Raw genomic sequence first — 22,564 nt, 5'->3', positions numbered from 1 at the left:
GATACCTTCAGTTACCAATAGAAAACTATTGTGGTCATGATTATCAATGGATGCTTTTTAGCTACCCATGGAGATTTGATGCTTTTATTGTGGATTATATTTTGGTATTTTTCTAGTTGCTTGTATAGGACTATGGTGATTTTGTGATTTAAGATTCTATGAGCCTAGGGTAGGTTATCTACTTGTAGTGTTAGGAAGTGGCTTGCAATGAGGGTCAGGGTCCTAAGTGGTTACCAAAGTAACTCATTGTAAGTTTTATTAATAAGTGAAAAAATATACGCTAAATGGAGATTAAATGAAGCTAATAAGATAATTGTATGTTCTCGCCCATGCCTCAAGTGCTAGTACAGATTGGGATGGGAGTAGAGAGAACACTTGGTTGCGACCTTACATTCTGTAGTATGCCTCATTAGTATGAGAGGATACTAGTGGCTACATAGGGATCACTAAGGGGCTGGGGTCTATTGAGAGACTACCAGGATAACTCTAGCGTGATCCGTGCGATGAGACTTTCCCGCTTACATAGTAGGTTTCCTACATGTCTTTGTGTGCCTCTAGGATTAGATGTCAGTTTGTGATTGGAACCTTTGAGTTAGTAAAATTTCAAGATTCTTGGACTTAGAAAGTGTCTATGCTATGTGATTGATAGCCTATTTGGGACTTGAGACTATCTCCATAGCATGGTGGGAGTGGGCCATTTAGGTTCGACGCGGTCAGGTGGTAGTGCTTTTTCACTCTTACCATTTGGGATCCGTTTGTAGATACCATGGTTGGAGCATTCTTGATTGGTATTTATCTTCATTCTATTCTTGGATTATGATGATGGAAATGTATCTTTATATTGATGATTAGCATATGATAGATGATGTTGTTTACTTATCTTATGTTTAGATTTCTTATGCATATGTTGTAGCATGTTAGATTTCTTTCTGCATAAGTTGTAGTATGTTTTAGGAGTGACATTCCTACTATGATAATAACGATGATCTCTTCAATAACTTGGGATGTAATGCCATGCCAAGGGATCCAAAAGAATTAACCTAAAATTTTACTAAGTTTTCCAAACAATTTTTTCTTTTAAAAACATGAAAGATAAACCATTCATATCAAACACATAGTAATGGAAGTAATAACATACATTCAACTAAAAGCATACATAAGCATATATAACAAGTTACATTCCTTAAGGATCCCAAGATGTTGAGTCATATTTGATCTAATTAATACTAAGTCTAACCACTACCACATCCACATGAAAGAATAAATAAAAAGTCCAATGTCCATATTACACATTTGTTCCGAATGCCTCTTGGCAATTAAATTCGGAATGCTCGATCATCCACTGTACATGACATAGGGTATGAAAGGCTTATAAGAATATACATGTGTGAAAATGAAGTACATCATCCTATTCTAATCCATAATGCAAGTGCAATAAAGTAAATGAAATCAAATTCCATACATGACACATCATCATAGAAGATATAAACATCCATCATAAAAGATATCCATATATCACAAACATAACTAAATAAGTGCTCGGTTCCTCCCAACTATAAATAGCATCATTGGACCATCATGGGTCCTAGCCATCCCTTCGTGCATAACATCCCAAGTTACCGAAGAGATCATCGGTATTACACAGTAGGAATGTCAGTCCTAAAACATACTACAACTTATGCAGAAAGAAATCTAACTAAGTCTAACCACTACCACATCCACATGAAAGAATAAATAGAAAGTCCAATGTTCATATTACACATTTTTTTCAAATGCCTCTTGGCAATTAAATTTGGAATGCTCAATCATCCACTGTACATGACATAGGGTGTGAAAGGCTTATAAGAATATACATGTGTGAAAATGAAGTACATCATCCTATTCTAATCCATGATGCAAGTGCAATAAAGTAAATGAAATCAAATTCCATACATGACACATCATCATAGAAGATATAAACATCCATCGTAAAAGATATCCATATATCACAAACATAACTAAATAAGTGCATGGTTCCTCCCAACCATAAATAACATCATTAGACCATCATGGGTCTTAGCCATCCCTCCATGTGTAACATCCCAAGTCATCGAAGAGATCATCAATATTATCACAGTAGGAATGTCACTCCTAAAACATACTACAACTTATGCAGAAAGAAATCTAACATGCTACAACATATGCATAAGAAATCTAAACATAAGATAAGTAAACAACATCATCTATCATATGCTAATCATCAATATAAGGATACATGTCAATCATCATAATCCAAGAATAGAATGAAGATAAATACCAACCAAGAATGCTCCAACCATGGTGTCTATGGATGGATCCCAAATGGTAAGAGTGAAAAAGCACTACCACCCGACCGTGTTGAACCTAAATGGCCCACTCCCACCGTGTTGAGGAGATAGTCTCAAGTCCCAAATAGGCTATCAATCACATAACACAAACACTTTCTAAGTCCAAGAATCCTAAAAGTTTACGAACTCAAAGGTTCCAATCACAAATTGACATCTAATCCTAGAGGCACATAAAGACATGTAGGAAACCTACTATGTAATCAGGAAATTGTCATCGCATAGATCACGCTAGAGTTACCTTGGTAGTCTCTCAACAGACCCTGGCCCCCTAGTGATCCCTATACAACCACTAGTATCCTCTCATACTAACGAGGCATACTACAAAATGAAAGGTTTCAACCAAGCATTCTCTCTACTCCCATCCTAGTCTATACTAGCACTTAAGGCATGGGCGAGAACATACAATTATCTTATTAAGTTCATTTAATCCCCATTTAGTGTAAATATTTTCACTTATTAATAAAACTTACAATGAGTTACCCTGACAACCACTTAGGGACTTGACCCCCATTGCAAGCCACTTCCCGACAGTACAAGTAGATAACCTACCCTAGGCTCATGGGATCATAAATCACAAAATTACCACAATCCTATACAAGCGATTGGAAAAATACCAAAAGATAATCCACAATAAAAGTATCAAATCTGCATGAGCAGCTGAAAAGCATCCATTGATAATCATGACCACAATAGTTCTCTATTGACAACTGAAGGTATCACTGATAATCACAATATCCATTGGTTCTCAACAAGCAACCAAAAATTATCTCAAAGTAATACTGATCTCGAAGAATCCAAAATGGTCAAGTCACAACATGACATCATCAAGATCAAATAAACACTTCACTCCCATCAAGGCGACTGGAAAGTAACCCTAGTATAAATGATTGATGACTCAAAAATGGTTAAGTCAAGTGTTTCATACACATAAATCTTAGCTTCACACAAAAAGATTGAAAAATATCAATGAACGATAAATACAAACATTTCATAAAGCATACCATCACATTACCATGGTTGGATTTTAAAAAGATTGAGAGCAAATGATATCAACATGCCATCACATTCGCATAACTCCCAAGCCTTTGGTAGACATCCTCACTGGTCAACACTCTAGGACCACCCAAGCCCCAAACATGAATAACATAAAGAACAAGATACAAACACATATTTTAGTTTTCTTTTGCAATCACATGGTTAAGCCAAATATGAGGTTTTGGTTTTTGTTTCAAGTATACTTCAAGTGTATAAGATTCTTCATTTAATCTACAACTCAACCCATTTATTATTTTGAATAAAACATAGAATTATCCCTCCATTATTTTAAAACAATTCTCTAAAATAATCATAAGATAATTATATACTTGTCTAAATCATTGCACTAGCACCCATTGACTTTTAGATAAAATCACTCACGCTATTCAAAACATTAGAATAATACTTATCATCTTTCAAATAATTAGTTTACAATTTCCTTTAAACATTTCAAGGACAATCATTTAGTTAAAATAATCCTTATTGATTTAAAGTAAAATCAATCTTATTAATAATTCAATTATTTAATCCCACTTATTAATATCTCTTTTCTTTTAATTTGCCTTCATTTAAAAATCCATTTACTTAAATTGTCTAATAATTAATTACACTTCTTCCACTATGAACTAGTCTTAATTAAATTAAATTAAATTAAATTAGATTAGTTAATAAATCATATAAAACTAATGCAATAAAATAAGATTCTATTTTAATTCGAACCCAAACCTACTACAATGGCAAAACAAAAAGCTTATGTGATAGGAAGTCTAGTGGCGATAGGAAGATAGCATACAGAACTATAAATCTAGAATTGCATTGCAACAGGAAGTCTAGTGGTGACAGGAAGATAGCATACAGAATTATAAATCTAGAATTGCATTGCGACAAGAAGTCTAGTAGCGACAGGAGGATAGCATACAGAACTATAAATCTAGAATTGCATTGCGACAGGAAGTATAGTGGTGATAAGAAGATAGCATACAGAACTATAAATCCAAAATCGCATTGTGACAGGAAGTCTAGTGGCGATAGGAAGATAGCATACATAACTATAAATCAAGAATTGCATTGCGACAAGAAGTCTAGTGGCGATAGGAAGATAGCATATAGAACTATAAATCCAAAATTACATTGCTACAAGAAGTCTAGTGGCGATAGGAAAATAGCATACAGAACTATAAATTTAGAATTGCATTGCGATAGGAAGTCTAGTGGCGATAGGAAAATAGCATACAAAACTATAAATCCAAAATTGCATTGCGACAGGAAGTCTAGTGGTGACAGGAAGATAGCATACATAATTATAAATCCAGAATTGCATTGCGACAGGAAGTCTAGTGGTGACAAGAAGATAGCATATAAAATTATAAATCCAGAATTGCATTGCGATAGGAAGTCTAGTGGTGACAAGAAGATAGCACACAAAATTATAAATCTAGAATTGCATTGCAACAAAAAAAGAAAGACTATAAATGGAATATGCAAAAATCACAAGTGCACCTGGATACTGATGCTAATTTGCTATGCCTCAAAAGTCCATAGAAAAATTCTTTCCTTCTCCAACATTCGCCATTCCTCCAAGAATTAAACCAACCGAAACCCCTAGTGACTAGAAGTGCTTGTAGAAGCATATGAGCATGCAGAAGCATATGAGCTTCTCGAATGCATGTAAGCTTGTCCATACACACTAGGAGAGCCTCTATATAAGGGCCTCTAAGATGTATCTAGAATGTGTCTAGAAAGAACTAGGAGATAAGCATTACAACTAAGCATGTAAATTTCATGACAAGAAGATAGACATGATGAGGTCTCTAGAATGTTGTAGACGCCATGTGCTCAAATAATGTGCTAACTCCTAAGTGTAGACAACACATGCATAATTAGAGTGCAAACTCTTGTATTTTCAACATGGCAACTCCCAAGAGCTCACATACTCCTATGTGAATAAATAATGCATATTAATTTATTTAATATTCACTTTAATTTATTAATTCTTAAATCTCATGTCCTCACTTTATTAAATCCACTTTGTTTTATCTTAATATATTTTAATCACATGCATGCATCATGTGATCTAGAATCTTTTAATAATTTTAATATCTTTCCCAATTTTTAAATTTATTTTTGAAACTTAATTGATAAAATATTTATTAACTTAAATAATAATATTATTTACCATTTATTTAAAAATGTACTCTAAATATATTAGTATTAAATTAAATAAATATTATCACATTCCAAATCTAAACTTATGACTTTTATCTTCAAATTTAATTATTTAATTTAATTAATTTACCAATTAATTAAATTAAATAAATATCATATTAATTTTCCATTAAATTAAACCATTAATTAAATCTTTTAATTAGGCTTAATTAATAGAAAATACACTAAAGACTCATAAAGTAAAATACGAAAATCCATCATAGCAAAACACATACAAAATCAAACCAAGGGTTAATATCATGAATTACAACATCTAACACATTCAAAAGGTACTCAACTCAGATACTTGTCCTAATTTTCAATTAGGACAAATGGCTTAAAGGGTTGGGATTTTCACTTGAAAATTTATCTCCCCTCTCTTACCATTGAGATAATGTGATAGGGTACGCTCATCCTAGCAATTCAAGGAAGTTGATACTTCGTACCTGCAACTTGCATAAAATCCATGCATGTACAAGCACAATATATACTAAGCTATACAGGCAATGGCAGGAAGTGGTGCATCATGTAGATCTTGACTAGCAAGTGACTACGACTCCCTTCCTTAACCACATCAGAAACGCCATACAGAAAGGAAACAAACACACACACCATAGACATGCAAGTATGGGGTTAGTATCCATAAGAAAACACATATGATAATAAATCATCTAACTAATCATCATTAATAACTGCAAACACTATAATAATCACCATACACACATGAACTATAAAGTACCAAGTAATCTCATCATATAATAAACTGAATCTGAAACAATATCTGATAATCTCAAAATAATGTTACTAATTATCATCATAAATTTGTCCTAAAAGAGTTTGGCAACATCAGCAAAACGTGAACTAGGGGCAGGCACTACATCCACCCCCCTTAGAATTAGGCTTACTCCTGGAAGCCTACATGAATGATAATATTGAAGAACTCACTGTGCGGGTCCCATTCAACCCTTTCCCTCCTATAGGGGAATATGATTCCACTGATGACACTACAACACACTTAGAGCAATATGATTATGGTTTAATGATAAATTGAAAACCATATTGTTCCAACATTCATTCTTTTAACAACTTCTAAAATAGATTCCCTAAATACTCTAAACAAGAGCAACATAATGCTCACAAAGATAATCAAAGGAAAACTACCTTAAAATATAGAAAAAAGATACATGTTATGCAAATAGAACAAGTTTCAATTTTTAGTTTTGCCCATGTTTATGTTTCAGTATAATTTTAGGTTTGAAACCTAAGTGCGAAAATATGAAAAATATGCAAGTAACCATTTAAGTCATGTTTCAACTCACCTAGTTTCAAGTTTCAGTTTGAAAGAGATATAGATGATAGTTCAAAGTTTTTGTTTTGTTCAACTAGTTAACAACTAGTGGCATTCCAATATACCCAAAGCTCCCAATGTTGAAACTCGAGCTCTGATACCCCCAAGTGACTAGAAGTGCTTGTGGAAGTATATGAACATGTAGAAGCATATGAGCTTCTCGAATGCATTTAAGCTTGTCCATACACACTAGGAGAGCCTCTATATAAAGGCCTCTAAGATGCATCTTTGCAAGCATTATGTTGCTCTTGTTTAGAGTGTTTAGGGAATATGTTTCAATAGTTGTTAAAAGAATGGATGTTGGATCAATGTGGTTTTTGGTTTACTATTAAACTAGAATCATATTGCTCTAAGTGTATTGTAGTTATCTCAGTACTGGAGTCATATCCTCTTACAGGGGGAAAGGGTTCAATGGGACCCTCGTAGTGAGTATCTTAGTTTTGTCATTCTTGTAGGCTTCTAGGAGTAAGCCTAATTCTAGGGGGGGTGGATGTAGTGCCTGCCCTAGTTCGCATTTTCTGTTGTTGCCGAACTCTTTTAGGACAGTTTTATGATGATGACAATTAGTAACATTATTTTGAGATTATCAGATATTGTTTTAGATTCAGTTTATTATATGATGAGATCATTTGGTATTCTATATTTCATGTATGGATGATGATTATTTCAGTGTTTGCAATTATTAATGATGATTAGTTAGTTGATTTATTATCATATCACCTTGAATTTGTGGAGTAGGTACAAGACTATATTCCTGACCTAATTCAACTTCTGTTCCATCTTTCTTAATTGTAACTGAGGCTTGCTTAGTTTAGATGAGTGGCACTAGAGACAATGCTACTAGTGTTTCAGTAATAGCACTTAGTTGTTTAGTGCTTTCACTTTGATCTTATGTCTCTGTAGATGTAGGAGGAAAACTAGATGTGTCAATTTGTTTCTCCATTGCTACTGCCAATTTTTCCTTATCAATTTAATTTATTCTCACCAATAGAAGATTTTTACATAACTATGTTGCCATGGTGGAACTCTTCAATATTTTATTCAATTCATTATCAGTCAAAGGATTGATGTTCTGAGCAAAATTATTAGGAACATCCTTGATTAATATTGAGTCTTGTTGACTCACTTGGTCTACATGTGGAGGAATGACATTTGACACTTTTACATCTTGTAAATAATATTCATCTTGCTACTCTTCTTTAGTTGTGGCCTCTCCTATTGATGTTTCTTCCTTAGTGCATTCCACACTACCATCCTTTACTAATACCTCTTGTGCTAGTTCTATTGTCACTTTCTCACCTTTGTCTTTTAGTGCAAGATTAGATAAGCCATAAATAGATTTCCAAATACATTTTCTTTTGTTTACCACATCCTAAATCATCTTATTCAATATATGGAAAGCTCTATATTTGGGGAAAAAATTGTTTTATGATTTTCCATGGCTTTGGTAATCATCCTCTTATCCAATTATGGCATTACTTGGGCTAGAGTGGATTCCTTGATCTATCTCTCTGTGTGTAAATTGTATTTCCATTTTTTCTCAACTCGGTCATATAGAATTTTAGATAGTGATTTAGAAATTTCAATAGGAGTTGATTTGAATTTAGCCATCATCACATATATGGCTTCCTCAATAGTAATTTGTTTGACCTTACCTAACTTATCAAAATCTGTGTGTGTAAAACCAAATAAATCTACATTTTATTTTATATTATCTCACAAATGATCTAAGTTAGAGGAGGGATTGTGGCTTACCACCTTGAATTGACTTCTGTCATTAGATTTTGTCTTCTCCTCATCTGACTTGGCCACTAGAGTGTATTTCCTCCATGCATATGTCTTTTTGGTTGGCTAGCTCATCTCTACTAAAGCAATAGGTTGCCCTTGTGCTAGACCTGGTAGCAAGTACCGTTGGCTTCTATTGTGAAAATTTCACAAGCTTATTCTTGGGTTTCTCCACTTTAAGCTCCTTAGCCTTTCTTTTCTTCTTAGAAAGCTTGAGTGCTTCCTTAGCTTCTTCTCCCCTGATACCTTCTTCAAGAACTTCCTCATCTTCTCCATGTCATTGAGTGATTTCCAAACAAGCTTGGACTTGTTCTTCATCTTCATCTTTTTCATTTTCTTCTTCTTCTCCCCCTTTTCCAAATCTTTCCTTTAGCTTCTACACAAGTTTATTCTTCTTTCTTACCACAAAAGCTTTCTTCAAGTCAAATATAATTACAAACTTGGCTTCCTCATAGTTTCCAAATGAGGTGGCACTTTACTCTATTTCTTCTACCAATAGAGTTGTAATAGTCATAGATGCCTCATCAACATTGATCTCATATGGCAAGGGATTAAGCCATCTGACCCTAGGAATAGTTGCATGCATATATGTAAAATTAGCATCAACTAAGAAGAAAACATCATTGTAATGTTTCTCCACTAGTGACATTGGAATCCTTAATCTCTTTTTCATGGATTTCTTAAAATCCTCAAAATAACTAGTCATCACTACCTCAAAGTTATCTCCAAGTTGCTTAATGAATTGTAAAATCTGAACTATGATAGACCTATTAGTCTTCAAAGAAACTTTTCCAAATGTAGGAAATGTGTTCTATACATAAAATAATATAAACTAGTAAGGAGCCAAATTTTCAAGATGCACCCATAGTTTTCCTTATGGCCTCCAAGTTTTTAGTTTCTAATATTTTAACTCGACAAGGTCATAGGTGTGGTCTCTCTTCACTATTTTGTATGCCAAATATACTACCATGCGAGACATATTTTTTGGTCTACTAGATTGAAAGAACTTGTCATCTATTACTCTCACAACAAAGGCAATTAGGGGGTTTGAGATAGAATCTATAGGCATTCCCCTCTTGTTCCATATTGCACCTTTGTTCTTCTCAATAATCTCTTTTGAATCACTTCACATGCTCGTGGGTCTATCTAGGGTAGGATATTGTGTCACTCAGTTGATGACCCTTTTAATTATCTTAATCGGTCCATTTTCCAACCATACAAAGTCATCAAGTATTCTAGTAAGTACACCCTTTATCCATTCAATCTTGAATACATTAGGGAAATCTAGGGCATAGGTCAACCCTTTCCTTTCTACAATTTTATTCTCTTCCCTTAAGACTTCATCTACACAAAGTTGATTGAACAAATCCCTTATCTCCATGTCTCCTATACTTCCAACTTTGCATGTATAACAACACTTGACATCTTGAATCATTAAGTATTTTGGTGGTATCATTGATAATGTACTAGATAGGTCTCCTTTAGATGTAATTTTAAGTATTTCTTAGTAAGGTGGTTGTCTTACATCATTACTAATTAATTGTACATTAAACACTTCCTTTCCTTCCTTCCTAATAGTTGCAGAAGAACTAGCTACCATTTTTGATACTTAGGATTCAAAAAAAGTCAAACAGTGAAAATTGATACCAATAAAATACCTTTCCAATCTATAATGAATATGTTGACTTGTAGTTCAATTCAGTTTGCAAGTGCGAGAATCTCCTATTAAAATTTTCCTTTGTTTTCTTCGTACACTCTTCGATCACTAGTGAATGCGAATGAGTCAAGAAATAACTATATAACCCTTAAAATTTTGCAATAAATGCTTAATGATTACACAACTATAAGCTCAGTCAATATGTGATTTACCACTTACTTGACTTACACATAATTTCCATTGCACTCAGTTTACATAGAAAAATCAGCCACTATTATCATACCTTTATAATTAAGCAACAACTAAAACTCCATTCATGCTCTGTAGTAACTGTGAAACCTTTCATGCTCAGCACTAACATGAAAAAGAACCAATAAATTACATCTTAATTCATGCATATATTAACTTTTCAAAATTTAGATTCTTGGAACTGATGTAAAATATATCATTGAAATATCAATCCTATACATACCCTTTGATTGCCTAGTTGAAGGTGATGTGATCACCTGATCCATTGGATGAAGTGATCTCACCAAAACTTGATGTGCTGCAATCTTCCCTCTTCTTTCATGTCCTATTCATCTACACTTTTGACCTTCTCAACATTGACTTTATCTTCTCCTTTATTTTTTACCATTGCTGAATGTTGGTGATCTAGTTGGATAGTTTCTGCTAATATGACCAGTCTTCAAATAGCTAAAGCATGTAGTTTCACTCAACCATCTATTGTAGTTTTCTCTGAAATGTGTTCTAATGCAATTCTCAAGAACATGTCCATACTCTTGAAGATAATGTCAAATTGGCATTAGACCTGCATTCATATGCTTTATGTCCATACTTTTGAGAATTATCACAATATCCTTCAAATCTTTGTGTGCTTAAGGTCTTGGTCCTATATTCATGTGCCTAATTTCCTTTCTTGTTGCACTTATGATAGTAACACTTGCATTTATCCTTAGGGTTATGACTTGCATTGTTGCTCCTACAAACATTTTTTGTGTGACCTAACTTTCCACAATTATGACAAGTGGGTTTGTAGTTCTTACCTTTTTTGTTTCTTTTTTCACCACTTTTAGATGATTTTCCTTCCTCAATACTGGTATATCCCAATCCAGTAGTATCATTCTTATATCTAGGAGATCTCATCAGTCTCTTAAAGTAATTGGTTGCTTCACTAGGTTTGCTGAAACTTTCACCAAATTCCTTTTCTTTTATCAATTCATTCCTCAATTATTCATTATGTAACTTTAGGGCTGTGATCTCAATGTCTTTTCCATTCAATTTATTCGAAATCACCACTTGATTCATTGTTTCTAGTTGCATGTTAGAAATCCTTTGTACCTCTAATGTCTTCTCTTCTAGTCTGTTAGTCAGTGTTCTTTTTTCATCTTCAATCATGACTTTGTCTTCCTTATCTTTTTTTTTTCTACTCAATCACCTAACATAGCAATATTGATTGGAATTCTTATTCTATCTTAAGATTTTTGACCTATTTAGTAAGGGCACCATTCTTTTCCATTAGATCTACAATTGCTACATCAAACTCTCTTGAGTTCCCATCTGCAAACAAGTCAATATCGTCTTCTTCTTGGTAATAAGTGTCATTTTTCTCAATAGCTATATTTTTCCTTCTCTTTAATGAATGCTGTAGTTCTTCTCTCACTTCCATAAGTTGGTGTAGGGAAAGATGGATTTCAATATTTTGGTTCTTAATAGTCTTTCCCAACTTGTAAACTTCCATTTTCAAGATCATTCTTCAAAGTTAAAAAGCTTTCCTTTTTAGAGAACAAGGCTCTAATACCAATTGTTGGAAATAACAATAGGAAAGTAAACTTTGGGGGGGGAGGGTGCGAATCAGTGCTTCAAAAATTTAACCATAAAGCATTCATCACAAATCCATCTCATCATTTAACATGTAAGCTGAAATATATAACTACACATGTTCATTCATAGCATGAAGCAAATAACACATTACACAATGAGTTTTTTACCCATAAACCCTCCAATGAGAAGGTAAAAATGGAGTGGGGATGACACTTAGAAATCTTTAGTATTGCAACTGTAAAGTGTAGCCAATGAAGATTACAAGAAGTTTGACCATAAACTATGATCTACCCTATGAAAGGTCTATCTTGTTAAAGGATTTAAACACCGTACAAGAAGTGTTCCTTGTTAGAGGACTTAAACTTGCAATTAAACAAGCATTCAGTTAAGAGATTTACACAAGCTTGTTAGGACTACTTTTTTAGGAGATTTTCTTTGCATCACTTATTAGAATGATTCAAAACCATGATCCTTCAGTTAGCACTCTATTTCTAGATTTTATATCTTCTCTTTCCTGGTGTGTACTTGATCCTTCTAATTAGATATGTCTCATTTGTCCTTTCTTTGCTTCTCTCTATTCTCCTCTAATTGATTCTACAATTCATAATACTATCACAACCTTCGTAGCAACCATGAATGCTCTCTGCACTTAGCATTTGTCTCTCTTATGTCTCCTTGTCTTCCTTTACACATAAAAACTATTTAGGGTTTGTCTCCTTAAGTAAAAAAAATTTGGATAGGGTAAAGTTAGAATCAACAACTATGGTTAATCCATTTTTCTATTTAGAACATCCCTCAATTTGATCGATTGCATGTATTGCATATATATTCATAATAAACACTTCTATACATCTTCCATAATCATAAAAAAATTGTTTAGTTAGCCCAAAAATTATTTACATAGAAGTTTGTGCCATTATAAACAACTATGCCAAAAATTGTTCACTCATCAATTGAAGTCTCTCATGCTTGACATTCACTAGATCTTTAATGTTGTAACTCAGTTCCTGAATGACTTGGCATACTCTGTTTACTTGGCTTCTGAATGACTCAACACTCACTATCTTCACAACACATAATGTTGCACATCACTGACTATGTATATTACTTGGCATGTATTGTCTAGCACCTTATGCTCGACATGCTTTGATCACTTGGATTGCACTAATTTCTTGGCTTGCATTGTTTGCTAAATAATGACTAAGTATTTTGTCACTACCTTGTCAAGACCTATCTATGATAAATATTTGTATTTTGACTTGGTATGCGGTGTTGGTATTGGATGAGTGTTCTTTCAACTTTGGTTATCTTTTCTTCATGAGTAGTTTGTGTTACCCTTGTGGTAGATTTGGCTATTAGGATTCCTTACCTAGAAAAATTTTATGGTTTTTTTAGTTATATGTGGATCATTCATTATCTTCTTTGCATGGTGGGAGTGAAATCCTGACTAGGTAACCATGCAGTCAGGAGATAGTGACTTCTTACCATTTGGGTTACCCTCAAATTTGCAGACGTTGGAAGGTTGATGATGTAGTTGTACCTTTATCATTATTATCCCTACCTTGGAGACTTCTATTCAGTGGATGTATTTATATGTGTGTACTAGAAAATGAGACCTGCAAGAAGCATGGGTTAACAAACAAACACTAGTTTAAATCTTTCAAAATGCATCAAACATTCATAAAAATGCAAGGAATAAATACCACCTAATGTTTGCTTGGGTTTTGCAACCCTAAGCAACCAACAAATCCAACCTTCCAGCCACCTCTACAGCTCAACAAGGGCACTCATGAGAGGCCTTATTGGTGTGTTAAGATGGGGGGGTGTTTGATGTGCTCTCCCAAACACAACAATAAATGAATCTCTTGAGTGAGTGAGTGCAAGTGTGTATGCAAGTAAAGAATGAATCTAGACTAAATGAGATGAAGAACACTTCAAAAAATGGCTATGTAGAGAGCCATTCTTGAAGGCATTCAAGAATGTAGATGATATGTAATGAAAGAACTAACTAAATATGCAAACTATGATAAAAATGCAAGCTAAAATGAAGCTAAAAATGCATGTAAAAACTAGATTAACAATGCATAATGTAAACTAGATCAGCTACCAAATTGTTAGTATGAATCTACAAAATCACTATGAGACTCTACTAATGCCAACTCAAACTACCATGAAAGCTCAAACTATGAATGCAAACTCAAATCTCAAACCAACATGATAAAAATGCAAATGATGGGAGATGAAAATGCTTGAGACAAGCCCTTTATTTATAGGCTTGAGGGAGGGCTTGGTGAGGTGGCATCCAAGTAAGTGCCACTTAAGGTGACATGCAAGCCATGCAAATGGTCAAAAATTTAAAGTTTTCTCACACATGTGTGAGAAAACTTGAGAAGAAGAGTGGGAGACAAGAGTGTGTAGGCATGCCATCTCACACATGTGTGAGCACACTCTTCGGCTAATGAGGGGGATTAAGGAGATAATTAGGAATGATTAAGTGAGATTAGAGAAGAAATAAGCTTAAGAGGATGAAAATGATGGGTGTAGACTAGGCTCTAGGTTGGTTTAAGATTAAATTAAATGAGATTTAATTTAATCATGGGTTTAGAAGAATTAATAGGATATGAGGATTTAAATAAATGAAATTTAATTAAAAAGGGGGAAAGATGGAGGGTCATGTGTTAAATTAATTTAACACATCAAGGTTAGAAGTATTTAAATAATATTTAAATACTTAGGAGAATGAACTTATTTAATTAATTGGCTTAATTAAATAAGTAGAGGAATGTGAACAATATAATTAATTAATAATTAATTAATTACAATGTCATGAAAAATATTAAAATTAATTAATATAGTGTTTAAGGACGATTTTAAATGTCTACATTTTGCCCCTCTTTGATGTGATGTTAGAACAACATCATATCAAAGAAAAAAATATAGGTTGCCCCAGAAAAGGAAGGAGTCCTATGGCGACGACAGAGGAGGAGGGTGCCCCCTCGCAAAAATTGCACAAAAAATATTTTTTTGACAATTTTTGCGAAAAGTTCTTAAGAAAGAAGAAAAATAAGAGAAAAGGGGAATAAATAACAAACATTTGCATAACTTGTGGGTAAACAGGGGACAGATACGGCTCAGGAAAGAGCGGGGCTCAAACGTCGAGGGGCCTATATAAGCCTCCGAGGGGCCCAAAGAAGGTCATTGTCACACCACGAGTAGAGCACATAGAGCTGAGATGAACCCCATTGATCGATTGCAGCTTGGTGAGCACGTGCGAGAGTACCAATGAGCAGTTGAGATGGGCCCACCGGTAAGTCATTTGATCCTCTTCGTGTTTTGGTAGGTTAGGGTAGGCTAGGTGCATTTATGAGGCCATAAATGCGATAACAAGAGGTCTAAGTAGGGATGACAGTCTCTACCCTATCGTCTACACAGACGATAAAGGAGGGATATCGACGTCTGTGGAGATGACAGGAAACATTTTGTCATCTGTAGAGACGACAGGAAACATCTTGTCGTCTGCATAGATGCCAAAAGAGGGAACCCGCTCCCAGAGATGGCAGGATGTAGCCTGTCATCTTTGTAGATGTCAAAGGCAAGTGGAGACAATGAAAGAGACATTGTCATCTTCGTAGACGACAAAACATGAAACTGGCATCTGCGCAGATCAGCAACTCCGTTGATCAGCGTCTACGTGGATTAGCATCTTTGCCGATCAGCGTCTGCACCAAAAATGGCCATGCCAAGGAGGGTTGAATAGGGGGACATAAGGGAAGATGCTCCATTGTAGGGACATCATAGGCTAGAAAAAATGATGCTCTACATGTTTATGCTGCAGGAGGAGACGATGGTGTTTAGGTCAAGGGAGCACTATCCTCTGACCATGGCGATACAAGAGAGACTAACGGATGCAGATTAGGGACACGTGCGACTATGCGGTCTAGAGCACATTCATGAGTGGCCAGATTTGAGGGCCAATTCAACACAGCTATTAGCTCTCATAGAGCGATGGCACACACCCACTGGGAGTTTCCATCTTTCGACAACGGAGACCACAGTCACACTCCTGGATGTGTGGTGGATCCTGTGGGTATCGATCAGAGGTGCATACCCAGAGTATGTATTGGAGGGGTCAGATTCATTTTTGAGGGAGTGTTTTGGCTGACAGCGACAGAGATTTCCCATCTAGCGATCATGGTTGTCATGGAGGGGCACACTAGAGCAGAGGCTATCGAGGCTGGCGGTCTACCTAGCCTCACTGATAGGGTAGATGCTGCCAGATCACGCAAGACATGGGTGGTCGATCAGGTGGGCATGAGTGCTGAGCACTCTACTATAGGAGTAGGGAGCAGTCTACTATTGGGGATAGACTATCCTAGCTGAGCTATATCACGATCTGCACATGTGTGCATTTCGGACCCAGCGCACAATAGGACCAGGACTGACACTACTGATGGTCTGGTCATGGGAGTACATCGGAGTCACACGGCTGATCACTCAGTAAGAGACCAGGCAGCTTGGGGAGCCATACCCCTGCAGATACTGGCCTCCTATCCAGTATACCTCAACGGAGTTTGTGGGGTTTTGGCATCGATGTATAGATGAGATCATCATGTTTGAGTGGACTCCGTATGATGGGGTAGAGCGGTGGGGGAAGACACTGGCAGCAAGGGGTGAGGATGATACAGAGGATCAGATGTACCTCACGTACACACAAATAGATTGCTGGATCATTGGCCGATCCATGCACATGATCATGTGCTATATGCCCTCTTGAGTGCAACGACAGTTTAGCAAGATATAAGATACAGTGGAAAATAGATTCTTATATCCTATGGTGTCATGAGAGTATGGCCAGCTTTGGAAACATGAGACCACCGTACGATTGGCCTGAGCTTCTTAGATGGGGATGGCAGCAGTGCCATGGATGCATGGCTAGGACAGGGGAGACACAGGTATGACACCGGCGTACACACAGTGGTGGGCAGCCCACTAGTGGGTCAAGCTGACAGTGCCAAGGGCACCATCGCCAGCAGAGCAGGCACAGGGAGAGGGCGATGGGGTAGGGAATGGTGGGTAGGCAGCCATGATGCCACCACCAGCTCAGGGGCCACCACAGATAGCACCCTAGGTACAGGTATAGGTACAGGTACAAGCACGGGCACAAGCACAGGCACCACTGCAGGCACCACCATAGGCACCACTGTAGGAACCTCCACAGAGATAGGTATAGGGGGAGGACCTAGACATGGTCAGGGCCGAGAGGGACAGCCTGCGGATAGAGGTAGCCCGCCTACAGGGGGTAGCACAGGTGCAACAAGCATGAGCAAACAACTTAGAGCAGGCCATAGGGGCCATACAGGCAGAGTTGTAGGTGCAGAGGGTCAGCAGGGATAGTGCACAGGAGGCCTTAGCAGCCTTACAGGCACGGATGGATGCTAGGGAGTTTGCAGGGATGGGCACCCAGATAGGGGTGGAGGATCGGGCAGAGGTAGAGAGGCTCCGAGCAGAGAGGCTCTGAGCAGAGGTAGTCTGCTTACAGACCGAGTGGGCCACCCATCAGGCACAGCTGGATGGATACCACAAGCAGTGGGACATAGCCATGCAGATGGTACAATCGAGAGTAGCCGTCATAGTGATGTAGGAGGCCCTCATAGCTAGCCAAGTAGAGACGCGGGCCATACGAGAGGCAGTGTATTATAAATCACTATATAGGGAGGTCATGCCTACTGACTAGCAATAGCCAAATTTTGAGAGGGGAGCTAGCTCATGGATCTCAGGTGGTAGAGCCAGATCATAGCAGTTCGTAGGATAGCAGAGACCTCCTTGAGGGGGGGATACAGGGGGGCAGGGTCCTCACAGCCAGCTACTTGATTGTATAGGGTGATCAGTGGTTTTTACAGACATGTGCAGATGCAACTATTTTTGATGATGCATTTGTACTACATGATTCTACATGATGTATATGGACTGTACAGACATTATTTTTTGAGATATATACATGACATGATTTGATGATTCTATGTGTATAGATGCATATGTATGGATTTATGATGTGGATACTAACGCTTGTGATGCAGGATGTGATGCTATGTGATATTTCTTAGGATGTATGCATATGATGCCTAACACGTGTATGCATTGTTTTATGGATGCATGATATATATAGGTTAGATGTGATTATGATGTATATGCCCCTAGATGTGATGACTAAAATGAATGTAAGAACTAATTCAATCTAATGAACTAAAAATGGCTAATGAACATTAAATGAAATGAATCAAATGAACACTAATGTAATGGAAAATGAATGAATGCAATAATGGTAAGTTAATGTAACTTGATGGAAATGAACTAAATGAATATCTGTCATAACTGTCACTCATAGAAACCTAGTAGCCTAGCATAGGAGGGGGGAAATAAATAGGACCTTGTCTCAAGCACAAATCGAATGAAACCCTAGACTACATGCATCCTAACTATATGATAGCAAGAGATTTTGTTGTGTTTATATGGAGAGCACACCTTAAGTTGATTTTGCAAAATGAGTGTATGCATTATATGCTATAGAAGCATAAATGTCATGACTCTTTTGCGTGGACTAGACATACAAAACCATAGAGACTTTAGGACAATAGGTGTAGTTTACATAGTCATGATGGATCAAATGTCATATACGCAATGGAGAGGTTTGGGCACATCCAAAGTCTTTTAGGGATCTTGGGTGGGACGCATGCTAATCCATTGCCCCCATTACGCAACGCATTAACATAACCTAAAACTAACACACATGAAGTAAAGTCTCAAAAATAGATCATACCACAAAAACATGTGTAGTTAATGACAGCTATTTCAGTACGAGCAAAATATGGAAGATCAAGGTGCACCATAAAAGGCTATCAGTAACACACAAATAAAATCAACCAAAAAGAAACCTCATGACCAAGTAGTCATTCAGTCCATAGTTCCTGCCAAGAACCTTAGGTCTAGAAGTGAATGTCACAATGTCACCTATAGGAAGGATGCATCCTATGAAAGTGTGTCAAGTTGAAATGTCAAATGATCATAAAATTGTTTGTTTTCGGCAAGGGCTATGAAGCGAACAAGTTTGTTGAAGCATTAAGTCTCAAATGGTGATTTTGTGTAAGTCTAAGGGTGGTCACTGTTGTGAAAAAGCTCAGCATAATGGGATGACAATCACTCGACAGAAAATGCCTCGCGAACTAGAGGTCTTTCAAAAGATGGAAGTGAAATGGAGCCTCGTAGACAAGAGGTCTTGCTTTAGATGCATGAAACACAAAAGGCTAGATAAGACTATGCACCAGGGAAGTGGAATGGTGGAATGGAATGAAGCAAACGAGCCTTATAGACAATGGATGAATCCATACTTTTTTCAAGAACATTTTGAGATTTTTTTTGGATTTTTTTGGGACTATAAACACTATATAGGAACTACAAAGGCTCAAGCATAGAACCGCTTGAGATGCTAGATATTTATAGGCTCAGAGAGTGGATCTCCCTCTGGAGTAGCAATCTGATAGGCCCCAAAACCATACTTGGTTGTAATGATAAATGGACCTAGCCAATTTGCCTCAAATTTTCCTTTCTTTTCACGGTTCTAGAGGTTCTTCATGTTATGCTACAAAACTAAGTCACCCACTTCAAATTCCCGTGGCTTGACTTTCTTATGATACTGAAGCTGAAGGCAATTTTGATACATGCGAAGGTGGTTTAGGGCATTCAGTCGTCTCTCATCAAGGAATGTTAACTCTTGCAAGAGAGAAAATCGGTAATCTTCTTCAGATATCAAATTCTTGAGAGAGATTCTGAGGGAAGGGAGCTCAATTTTGATGGGCCAATCATGGCCAACTGCATCAACAGTTTTTTTTAGGATTTTCAAGATGGTTTTATTGGTAGCTTGAGCTTGGCCATTGCCTTGGGGGTAGTATCTGGTGGAAAAATGCTAGGTGATGTTGAATTTCCTACATAGTGTGGCAACCTCTTGATTTTTGAAGGGGGTTCCATTATCAGTCATGATATCTTGAGGTATACCGAAACGAAAAATAATATAATTCAGGATGAACTTTGATTTTTTTTTTCCAGTGATGTAGGTTAATGGAATAGCCTTGACCCACTTTGTGAAGTACTCAGTAGCGGCAATAATGTACTTGTGGCCATTTGAGGAATTTGGGTATACTTGACTAACAAAATCAAATCCCCAGCTGGAAAAGGGCGATGGAGTGATGGTGGGATAAAGGTCTTGGGCGAGAACGTGTATCAAATCACAACGCTGTTGACATGGAACACATCTTTTTCACAAACTGATATGCATCTGCTTCCATAGTGGGCCAATAGTAACCTGTCCTAAGAAGCTTTTTCGCTAACATAAGGCTGCTAGAGTGGGCACCACAAATCCCTTGGTGAACCTCTTCTAACGCCATTTGGGCTTCATCTGAACTGAGACATCAGAGGAGGGTTCCATCAAAGTGTTTTCGAAAAAGTGTATCACCTAGGATGGTATAGCGGGCGGTTTGACGGACAAAAGATTTTCTTTGGTTTGGGGTGAGGGCTATGGGAATGGTTTTGTGATGTAAATAGGCAAAGATTTCAGCGTACCACGGAGACTCAAGACCAATGATCTCACACACCAACTCTGAATCAGTTTGCTCATAAGTAGTAGTAAAAATATTCTCAATGAGAAACTCACATTTAGGACTATATTCTGGCATGGCAATCATAGAGGCAATAGTAGCCATGGCATCTGCTGCTTTATTATTAGCCCTTGGAATCTACTAAAAAAAAATCTCTGTAAAATGCTACTTAAGATCTTCAACTATTCTACGGTAGGGCAACAATTTCTCATCCTTGGTGTGATATTCATCTGTGACTTGTTTAATGACCAATTGTGAGTCTATAAAGACAAGAAGGTATTTGATATTCCATCTGATAGCTTGACGTAGTCTGTGGCTAAACCTTCATACTCAGCTATATTGTTTGTACAAGGGAATGATATTTTATAAGACTTTGGAATGAGATCCCCTTGTGGTGTCACAAACAAAATTCCTGCCCCCGATCCCTTTTGTGTAAAGGATCCATCAAAAAACAATTTCCATGGTGTAGTAGGGGCTAGGGTCATAATTGTGTCATCTGGAAAGTTGGCTACAATGGGATGGTTCCCTTGAAGAGGAGCTTCAGCAAGCTGATCTGCAATTACTTGTCCTTTAATGGCCTTACGATCCTTATAAACAATGTCGAATTCACTCAAAATTAAGACCCATTTTGCTGCTCGGCCAATGAGGGTGACTTTTGATAATAAATACTTGAGTGGATCTATCTTGGCAATGAGATATGTAGTATGATTAAGCATATAATGACGTGTATTTTGTGTACAAAAGACTATAGCCAAACATGCTCTCTCAATAGCAATGTAGTTTAACTCATAGCCAACTAATGTTCAATTGAGGTAATATATGGCTTGCTCATTCCCCTTATCATCTAACTATGCCAAAAGTGCTCCTAAGGAAACTAAAGTAGCTAAAATGTATAGAATCAATGGTCATCCTACAACTAGAGGCACTAAAACTAGAGGATTAGCCAAATATGTCTTAATTTATTCAAATGCTTTTTGGAATAGGCAATCCCATTGAAACATGTTTCCCTTGTGAAGAAAATGCTGAAGTGGATGGACTTTATCTGCTAGTTGTGACACAAATCTCCTAATAGATTGTAACTTTCCTTGAAAACTGAAGAGTTTGTTTCAATGTGGTAGGTGGAGGCATATCCATGATGGCCTTCACTTTTGCTGGATCTACTTCAATACCTCTTCTTGACACTATGTAGCCTAACAGTTTGCCTGATTTGACCCCAAATACACATTTCTTAGGATTAAGGCGTACTTTATATTTCTCCAACCTATCAAAAATAATGGTAAGGATATCAATGTGGGATTCTCATGTCTTGCATTTTCCTAGAATATCATCAACATAGTCTTCCATTATGACATGTAGAAGATCATGGAATATGGTAGTCATTGCACGTTGATAAGTGGCGCCGACATTTTTCAAGCCAAAAGGCATGACTTGATAACAAAAGGTTCCCCATGGGGTGGTGAATGTCATTTTATGTTGATCCTCTTCTACAATGCTAATTTGGTTATAATCAAAAAACCCATCCATGAAAGACAACATCTCATGTCCAACAGTCAAATCCACTATGATGTCTATGTTAGGAAGTGGAAAACCATCCTTAGGACATGCAAGATTTAAATCTCGAAAATTTGAACAAACACAGATGCCCCCAGATGCTTTCCCTACAGGAACAATGTTGGAGACCCACTCAAGATAATCA

This window comes from Cupressus sempervirens, chromosome 2 (assembly GCF_028749045.1).
Source record: "Cupressus sempervirens isolate cs-2001-9-10 chromosome 2, ASM2874904v1, whole genome shotgun sequence".
Lineage (NCBI taxonomy): Eukaryota > Viridiplantae > Streptophyta > Pinopsida > Cupressales > Cupressaceae > Cupressus > Cupressus sempervirens.
The sequence above is the reverse complement of the archived record's forward strand: the minus strand, read 5'-3'. Positions refer to the sequence as shown.